Here is a 10,269-nt window from a genome sequence, read left to right as displayed (position 1 = left end):
TTGGTTTCAAATAATAAACCAATAGTTAAATGTTACTTGAAGGCAGATTTTTATTCATATTGTAAAAATTTATGCTAGCAATGAAAAGCTTCTGAAAATGGAATAGACTGCCTTGGGAAATAATGAGTTTTAATTCTTGGAGCAGTTCAGGCAGAGATTAGATGATTACTTGCTGAGGATATTCAAATATCCTCATAGGAAGTTGGACTGAATAACCTGCAAGCTCCCTTCCAAATTAAGAATTTTCTGTTTACATGAATCTCCCTTTCAATACTATAGTTTTCTTCCCAATGGGCTATGTAATGGATAATTTCATGTTATCACAATGTATTTGATGTTTAAGAATCAATGATATTCAAAGATGTGGCAGTTGACTTCACTTGGGAAGAATGGAAGTTAATAGACCGTACACAGAGGCATCTGCACAAGGATGTAATGCTGGAGAACTACAGGAACCTGGCCTCCCTAGGTAAGAGCAGTTTCTCTTCTGTGACTCTCCATCTTTCTGTTGGACCAAATGGAGCTTTAGGGTTCAGGGATTTATGGTTTCTTATCAACCCTTTATGGATCAATTTTATCCCCATTTCCAAGTGAAAACTCTGCTCTTTGTAGAGTGAAAAATTTATATTTTCATTGGCCTGTCTTGAAAACTGCACCTGAGGATAGTCTAATCTCCCAGACTTAGAACTATCTCCCCTAAAATCTCTTTTAAGATACTTCCATTCTCCCCCCTTTTTTGGGGCGGGGTATCCGCCCAGATTTATTCTGTGATGCAGCATATCTCACCATTCTTGAGAGCACAGATGTAAGCCCTCCCTAGGTACTTTTATAATCATATGGAACTCCCTATATTGGCCACGGCTTCCAAAAGATTGATGACCTCGTTGAATTCTGGAATGGCTTTTTATCACCAGCATGGTGAGGTCACATTTCCTTTTTCCTGAGCAGGGCTTGCAGTTTCCAAACCAGACATGATTTCCAATTGGAGGAAGGAAATTGGATTGTGGTGAGATGGATTTCAGGAAACTCCTATCCAGGTAAGTAAATGAGAACCAGGATGTTAAGGTTCATTGAAAGTAACACCCTCAATTGGTGTTTAAAAATTATTTTTTGAAATTTTTGTTTTAGTTAATTCTTGTCAAAGCTATTTCACAGGAAAGGGATCTGTCTTTTTATGTTTCACCTGCTTTACTTGTCTGTGTCTCGTTTCATCCTGTGCTGCCTTCCCTGGGCCTTGACTCGCATCAGAACCCTCAGTCTGATCCTGTTCCTGGGGTACTGTGCCCTCTGCATTCAGACATGCATAGAAATTTTGTGGGTTTTTTTAAACCTTTTTCTAATTGATCTTACTTTTTTAGCTATTTTTTAAAAATTTCTTTTAGTGTCAGACTTCTTAAGCTTGTCATTTGTATTCATGTTTCTGGTTTTTGAGGTCCTATTCATTTTCTTGACCTGTATTTAATTTTTCCTTGCAACTATTCTAAAATTGCACTGTCTTAAAGGTCATCACTTTTCAACCAAAAGCCATTGACCTTTTCTTCTTCAACTTTTTGCATCCTGTGCCACTGTTTTACTGCCCTTCCTTATAATTACTTTTATTTGATTACACAAATGCAAATAATAAATTTTTAAACCACTTATAATTCCTCAGCTCAACAATAACTGCTTTAATAGTATGGTGTCTATATTTCCATACTTTTTTCTATGCACAAGTAACAGATATCACTAATGATGCATACTTTACAGATATAGATATAAATTTCTGTTTAAAAAATAGTACAAAGTATGAGAGCATACATTTCATTTTTCAGTGAAATTTGCTTTTTTCACTTCGTATAATACATACAGTTTCCTGTGTAATTAAATATTTTTCTATGTCATTTAAAAAGTTATAAAAATTCCATTGTTTTTATATACTATAATTTAATAATTCTCCAATTGTGAACATTTAGATTATTAATGCCTTCTTGAAACACTTTGCTATTCCTACTCATTTTCTTCTTCTAAGTATTTTTTCTTTATATTTTTTTCTCCTCCTTTCTTAGCCTCTCCTTCTTAGCCTTAGAGAGCCTTTCTCCTCTCCCTTTCTTAGCCCTTTCCTAGGCCCACTGGCCTCTCACTCTTCTCTGTCCTAATAGTAATAATAATATTAATAAATACCTAAGTAGGATTTTACATATTATTAACTACTTTAATTCTCATAACATCTCTCTGACTGTGTATCATTTTATAGATAAGAAAATGGTGGCACAGAAAAATTAACTTGCCTCATTAGAGGCAGAGATGGCATTTCACCCCAGGCAATTTGGACCTAGAGTTCACATCACACTGCCTTTCTAAAGACACCCATCTATCTATCCAGGAAGTTTTAATTATGCTCTCTGTGTTGATGACACCAAAGTCCAGTTCTTTTCTCTTTGCCCCAGTTATACTCTCTATTGAGCATGCCCAATTTCATTTCTCACTATTTCTTCAAACTCAAAATAGTTAAATATGGTTGTATTAAATATAACCTCTTCCTTTCATTTGTTCTCCCTCCCACTTTGGGCCAAAGAAAGAAAACAAAGAAAGCAAGCGAGCAACACTTGGCTCTGATCCTAATTTCCCCTTCTGTCAGTGGTATCACTGTTGTTTTACTCTTCAGAACTAGAATCCATGGTGCCCTTTTTACTCTTATTTCATTCCTCACTTGAATTCACTGTTAATTAACCTCTTTGTATTTTCTTTAAAAGTGTTTCTTGGATTCTTCCTTGCTTGTATTTCCACTTCCGTTGCTCCAGGCCTTATTTCTTTCATGCCTGCTTTATTGCAACAGCTTTTTAAGGTGTCTCACTAGTTCTGATTTGCCTGACCCAGTCTTGCCCTCATCATGCAACATTGTTTCATTGCCGGTCAATTTTCCTTTGCCTAATTTTCAAGGTCCTTCTACTGTAATCCATTTTAATTTTCTTCTGTTCCTCATGTGTCTATTGATTATTTCAAGTATCTCAATCTCCATATTTTCTCATACTTGCCTTGAAATTTCTGCAATCTAGGCCACTGGTCAGTTCCCCCATCTCCTACTAGAAATGGGTCATTTCTAGCATCTAGATCTAACTATGGAGTGAAAGGGGTTCTAGCAGCTCTGCCTCACCAAATACTCATTTGGAAAGTTTTGGCTAGTTAATATCCCTATCTCCTGTTCTTTTAACCATTTTTTTCCTGTCACATGTCATTAACATGTGCTTTTAGCTTACTTCTTATTCTTCTGCTTTCTTCATCTTCTCTATCTTCATTTACTACCTTTGTACAAGCCCTTCCCTCAGACTACTCCCTTGGAACACTCATTTTTCTTCAAATCCCTTCAAACTCTAGCTCTTCTCATATTAAGTAATGAGTAGGGCACCTATCTCCAGGCCTTTCCACTTGCTCTCTCTGCCTGGAACACTCTTTCCCACAGATATGTACATTGTGGACTCCCTCACTTCCTATAGGTCTCTGCTTAAATGTCACTTATCAGGCCTTCCCTGACCTTCTATTTAAAATAGCAACCCCTTGCCCCTCCCCACCACTCCATATTTTCTTATCCTCCTTTATTTTTCTCCATAGCCCTTATCACCTTCTGCCGTACTAGATACATTCTTGTCTGTGCATTTATTTTTGGACTCTCTCCACTGGACTGTAAGCTCGTGAGGGCAGGATCTTCATTGCTCTGTCCCTACCCTTAGATACTGTCTGGTACACAGTAGGCACTCAGTAGATATTTGGTGAGTGAATGAATCCTTCTAATGACCTCCCCTGTTTGGCAATGAGGGAAATGGTCATTTTCTCCAACATTTTTTTTTTTTTTTTTTACCCATATGTAGCTCTTCCATCTTTTTTGTTTTTTCTATCCTTCCATCATTTTCTTTTTGATGCACAAGTAGCTCTCTAAGGTGACAAGGTTTTCCTAAAGCCCTTTTCACCGACTTTACCTTGCATCTTTGGGAAAAGAAGGCGGCTCAGCCTCAGCCTCCTTCTTGCTCCAGTATGCCTCTTAAGGCCATTGTTCTCTCATGGTCATGAATTTCTCCTCCTCTGGTCGCGTAATCCTGTCCCCCCTCATTAATACAGAAAAGTCTCCATGGTGCACTTAGGATTTTCTGAATGATTTTAGTTTTTTGACATTCTTAGTCAAAGAGCCATTAGTTAGTATCAACTAATCTGTACTGCCCTCACTTACTCACAGTTTGGATTAGGTAATTACTAAAAACAGCTCATTCGGCATGATATCAAACTTATTACTCCTCCTTTTTTACTACCTCTTACTGTTGTTGTGACTGGTTAGTCTGCTCTTTACTCGCACCGTGATTGTTGGCACCCTGATGACTCCCCTGGCCTTTTTGCTTTCCTACCCATCTATCTGGTCTGCATATCACAGGCTAGCTTTTTCTTCAAAATTATTTCAGCTCCTTACATGTCTTTATTCCTCTGATCTTTCTCTATATGACTCACAAAACCTGAGTGACTTTCTCCTATATGTTATTTGATCTTGGACTTCCAAACGTTGCTAGAGGAAGTCGTCTACATGTGCAGACTTTTACGGTCTGTGAACTACACCTTTCCTGCTTCAGCTGAGCCATTTTTTAATCTATTGTTTTGAATTCTCTATCTTCCTCATAATAGGAAACTGTATTTAGACCCTGGTCTTTTTGGATTAAGAAAATGATAATATATATTACACCTAAGTTCCTAAAGAAGATACCAGATAATTTCCACTAGAAATCTAAAAGACATTAAATCTAAACAAATTTAAAAACAAACATACAGTGTCCTCATGTGGTACTTAATGTAATTGTGTATATGACTTATCTGTGATATTTAATCTTCTCTCTTAATTATTTTATTTCTAAAAGATCTATACAATTCTTTTTTAAACTTTCCTGGTGGCTTTTCACATTTTGTTCTTTCTTGCTAATATTTTTTGTTCCATCTTTTATGTCTTTAAACATTTTCAACATAGTTATTTTAAATTCAGTATCAGATAAGCTCTATATCTGAAGTTTTGGAGGGTATATTTTCTATTGTTTCATGTTTCTGTTTATTTTCATTCATAGTGGTTTGTTTTCTTGTTTATTTGGTAATTTTTAAATTGTGGGCTTGCATTTGGCTGGTTTTCATTTGTGGGAAACATGAGAGAACTGGGCCTGCCACAGAAGACTTGCATGTGCTCAGTTTCTAATCTCAGAATGTATTAAATGAATATTTGAAACAATCTTTTTCACTACAAATCCCTTTTTATTCCAGTCTCCTGTGAGAAATCTGTTGATTATTCTTTGATACCACTTTCCTTTGAGGATGTGCCTCATTCCCTGTGCATTTCTGTGTATGGAAGTGTGTTGGGAGGAGGGGTCCAAATCATTCATTCTTTCTTTCTTTTATTCATTTGTTATCCAAGCCCTCTATTAAGTAGTCAGTGTGGAGAATAAACTCCATAGCATATAGTTTCTGTTCTCAAAATATCATCTTTGGTAGGGAAAACAAAAAGTAAATAAATCTGACTACAGCTCTTGGATGAACAGCACTTGGATAAATGGTCAAATAAATTTGTTGTAAATGAATATTTTCAATCATTATTTTTAAGAAATGTTATTTGTATGTCTTATGGAGAACTTCTACAGCCTTTTATCCTTCTTTAAAAAGCTTTTTTTTTTCATTTTGAAGAATTTTTACTTTTTTAAATTTCCAATTTATTTTCAGGCATCCATATCTGCTCTGCTTAATTAGCACTATAATCATGATTTTTTGTCTCTTCCAACTCTGAGGGAATTGTCATAAAACAAATTGTTCAGAAAAAATGTTTCCAATCATTAGTTCATATATTGATAACTTTTTTGGACTCAGTAATTTTATAAACTTTCATGCATTAAATTTTTTTCTTTTCTAAGTTAGCTAATTAAATCAATCATTTTCTTTCCCTTGGATCCTAAATCTACATTACAATTATGGTTGTAATACATAGCAATTGTTGTAATACAAAGCAATTATGCTTTTCACTGCAGCTGTAATTCTGAGTATATAAGTTGTACCAAATATGAGTAAAGCAGAGGATTTTATGCTTAAAGTAAATAAAAGCTGCTAAAGTGTAAAATAAATATATTGTCAAAATATGGTTTAAAATGGCTATATTGGTAAAATAGGTTTCATTGGCTGAAAATGAATTTAATTTTTTAAACCCTTATTTACATAAATATACTTAATTTTAAATAAATGCATCAATCACTTACTATTTGTTTTTAGTAGAGTCTTTAATTTTCTTTTCCTCTTTTGATAGGCCCTCCCTTTATTACTCCCCCTCTCCTCACCCCAGGCAACCCATGTTAACAAACATATATCTTCACATATTTTTCTCTGTAGTTGTATATACACTCATACATAAGCATAAATATTCACATATGAGGAAGTTGATTCATTGTTTTACAGAAATGTTTTTTCATATCTTGTTTTTATCTTATAAAAATCCCCCTAAAATATCTAGTATAATACTTAAGACTTTTAAAAATACTTTGTGGGTGTACAATATTCCATAGTGCAGATGGATATGAAAACAAAAGCTAATAAAATAAAAATTTGTTGTGATGTTTTTGTACTTTAAACAAATGATCAGAAATCATTTTATTAATAATTCTGCAGTAGAAAGTTGATCCTTTTCATTTTAACCATCAAGTTTGTACTAGAGCAGTTAACTTGATCAAACCTGAAACCAAGCAGCCTGCTCTTACAGCAGGTATTTCTGAAGAAGAAACATGCCAGGGGACCATAATGAGAAGACTAATAAAAAATGACCCTCAGGAGCATAGTTTAGGAGAGTCCTGGAAAAGAGATAACAGGTTATTGAGACAAAATATTTGTGATAATTTGAATAAAAGAATAATTACCATGAGAAAACTCTTACTGGAGAAAGTGACTTCTGGTTGAAATCTATTCTCTTTAAAGAACAGAGAATTCTTACAAAAGACAATCATTGCAAAAGTAATCTATATGGACAAAGTTGGAAAGAAAACTCAGAGCTGATTACTCAGTCAGGAACCTACTTGGGCAAGAAAATTTGCAAGACTGCTAACAGCAACAAAGATGTGAGGCAGGCCTCACCACTTAAAATAGATAAGAAAATTAATGGTAAAGAGAAAGCTTCATAAGTATAATATATGTGGAAAAGCTTTTAGTTTTAGGTCATCACTTATTCAACACCAGAGAATACGTACTAGAGAAACCATATGAAGGTGATGAATGTGGGAAAGTTTTCAGTCAACCTGCATATTTTAATCAACATACAAAAATTTGTAGTGGAAAAAAACCCTATAAATGTTATGAATGTGGGAAAGCCATCATTGTCTCCTCAACTTTAATTGTACATCAGTGAATTCATACTGAAGAGAAACCTTATGAGTGCACTGTCAGTGGAAAAGCCTTTAGCCAATATGCACACCTTACACAACATCTGAGGTTTCGTACTGGAGAGAAACCTTATATATGTCATGAATGTGATTAAGCATTTAGTTAGACATCAAAATTTACAAAGCATCAAGGAATTCACACTGGAGAGAAGCCCTACAAATGTAGCAATTGTGTGAAAGCTTTTAGTGATAACTAAAAGCTACCTTTTAGATACCTTACTGTCCCTATGAGGACCCATTCTGAAGAAAAGCCATATAAATGCACTGAATGTGGGAAAGCATTCAGGTATATCCCAGATTTTACAGTACATCAGAGAATTCATGCTGGAGAGAAGCCCTATAGATGTAATGAATGTGGGAAAGCCTTCAGAAGTAACTCAAGCCTTACTCTGCCTGTTAGAGTGCATGCTGGAGAAGAACCCTATGAATGTAGTGAATGTGGCAAATCATTTAGTCATACAGTAAACCTCATAGGACATCAGAGAATGCATACAAGAGAAAAACCATATCAATGTAATGAATGTGGGAAAGCCTTTAGAAATAAGCCTTACTGTACCTCAGAAAATTCATACTGGAGACAAACCATATAAACACAATGAATGTGGAAAGTTCTTCTTGCATTCCTCATCTCTTATTATACATCAGTGAATTCATACGGAAGAGAAACCTTACCACTATAATGAATGTGAGGAATCATTTGGGCTAAAATCACACCTAATTGTTCATCAGAGAATTTATACTGTGGAGAAACCCTACAAATGTACGGAATGTGAGAAAGCATTCATTCAAATGGTAAAACTCACAGAACATAAGAAAATTCACACTGGATTGAAACCATGTAAATGTACCAATTCTGGGAAATCTTTCAGGAGTAACTCATACTTTCCTGTACATCAGAGGACCCATACTGGAGAAAAACCATATAAATGTAATGAATGTAGGAAAGCTTTCACTAACATGTCACAGCTTACTCTGCATAACGAAGCTCATACTGGTGAGAAACCTTATAAATGCAACAAGTGCGGTACAGTCTTCACAAGCAATTCAGGCCTTCATGCCCATCAACGACTACGTACTGGAGAGAAACCATTTAAATGTGATGACTGTGGGAAGGCATTCAGCCAGATGATACATGTTATGGAACATCAGAAAATTCATACTGGGGAGAAATCTCATAAATGTGATGAATGTGGAAAAGCCTTCAGAAAAAGTTCTTACCTAACTGTGCATTTGAGAACACATGCTGGAGAGAAGCCTTATATGTGTAAGGAATGTGGGAAAAGTCTTGTCAGCATATCACAGCTTAGCCTTCATTGTAGAGTTCGTACTGGTGAGAAGCTCTATATATGTAAGGAATGTGGAAAAGCCTTCACGACAAATTCTGACTTTACTGTACATCATAGAGTACATACCAGAGAAAAACCTTATAAATGTAATGAATGTGAAAAAGCTTTCAGGTGTAGCTCAAGCCTTACTGTACACCAGAGAGCACATCAAAGAGTGTGAAAGTAAAAAATGCAAGATGTCCTACAATGTCTGTTCTCAGAGAACACCAGAGGATACACACTGAAATAAATTTTATACATTTAATGGATGTGGGAAAGAGAATCTCCAGTAATTATTTACAACTCAGTGTTCATTAAAGAATACATTCTGGAGAGTGAAAACTTATGACTATAACAAATATGGGAAATTATTATATATCAAGTTTTATGGCTAATCAGAAAATTTACACTTAAGAGACTAACTATAATTGACATGGAAATTTTTTTCCAGATATCGTTTCTTATCATTCTTTCAGTTTTCATTGAATACCTTGGAAAACATTTTTGAAAGCTATTGTACAGTGCAATAAATGTAGAAGAGTGAATTGTGGAAGTAAGTATTCAATTTCAAAAGTCGGAATTTAAATAAAAGCCGCTGGCTCAACAATCTCTTAAAAATAAAAAGAATTATGTTAATTAACAAAATGAAAATTTGGGTAGAAAAACACATATATAATGTCGCACAGAAAGAAAATGATATGCAAAATTTTTGAAATGAATTTTACCATATAAAACCTCCATAATTATATTACCAAATGCTAAGGAAGTACAGAAAAGAGAAAACATTCCATGTAATCCAACCACCCTAATAATCATTGTTTATAATTTTTGCTGTATTTATTTCAAGTCTTTTTCAGAATAAAAATACCCTTGTGTTTCTATTGTAGAAATAACATTCTTATTGGAATAAGTGTATAAATAGAGAAAAATGTTAAGAAAGTAAACGACTGAAATCCTACCACTAAGTATTATAACATGTTTATTCTGGTCTTTATTTTATATACATATTTTGTGGTTTTAATCTTATTACACTGATTTTGTTTTTGTTTTTGTTTTTGTGAGGAGACCAGCCCTGTGCTAGCATCTGCTAATCCTCCTCTTTTTTTGCTGAGGAAGACTGGCCCTGGGCTAACATCCATGCCCATCTTCCTCCACTTTATATGGGACGCCGCCACAGCATGGCTTGCCAAGCAGTGCATCGGTTTGCGTCTGGGATCCGAACTGGTGAACTCCGGGCCGCTGCAGCGGAGCACGCGCACCTAACCACTTGTGCCACCGGGCCGGCCCCTACACTGATGTTTTTAATTAACATTACATCATAAATATATTTCCTCTTTTTTGTGTGTAGTGTAATTTATATGTTAAACACAACTCATGAGATGAAGGAATAAGCAACTTTATTTTTACATATTACTTTTATTTGAAATCTCATAGAGAGCTAGTTCTTGTCCTTCCTTTGTGAAAATTTAGGCAAGCCCCATAACTCTTTGGTAAAAAGAAGTCTTTTATTGTATTTGTAAAAATGCAGT

The 10,269-nt window shown here is 34.9% G+C and overlaps 1 pseudogene; it reads left to right on the top strand.

The window, feature by feature from the left end:
• The first annotated feature begins 335 nt into the window (after window positions 1–335).
• Window positions 336–8,921, top strand: LOC131416773 (zinc finger protein 624-like; annotated as a pseudogene).
• Window positions 8,922–10,269: the final 1,348 nt, after the last annotated feature.

Source organism: Diceros bicornis, chromosome 18, assembly GCF_020826845.1.
Source record: "Diceros bicornis minor isolate mBicDic1 chromosome 18, mDicBic1.mat.cur, whole genome shotgun sequence".
In the NCBI taxonomy this organism is placed as follows: domain Eukaryota; kingdom Metazoa; phylum Chordata; class Mammalia; order Perissodactyla; family Rhinocerotidae; genus Diceros; species Diceros bicornis.
This window is presented reverse-complemented; position numbering and strand designations above follow the sequence as displayed.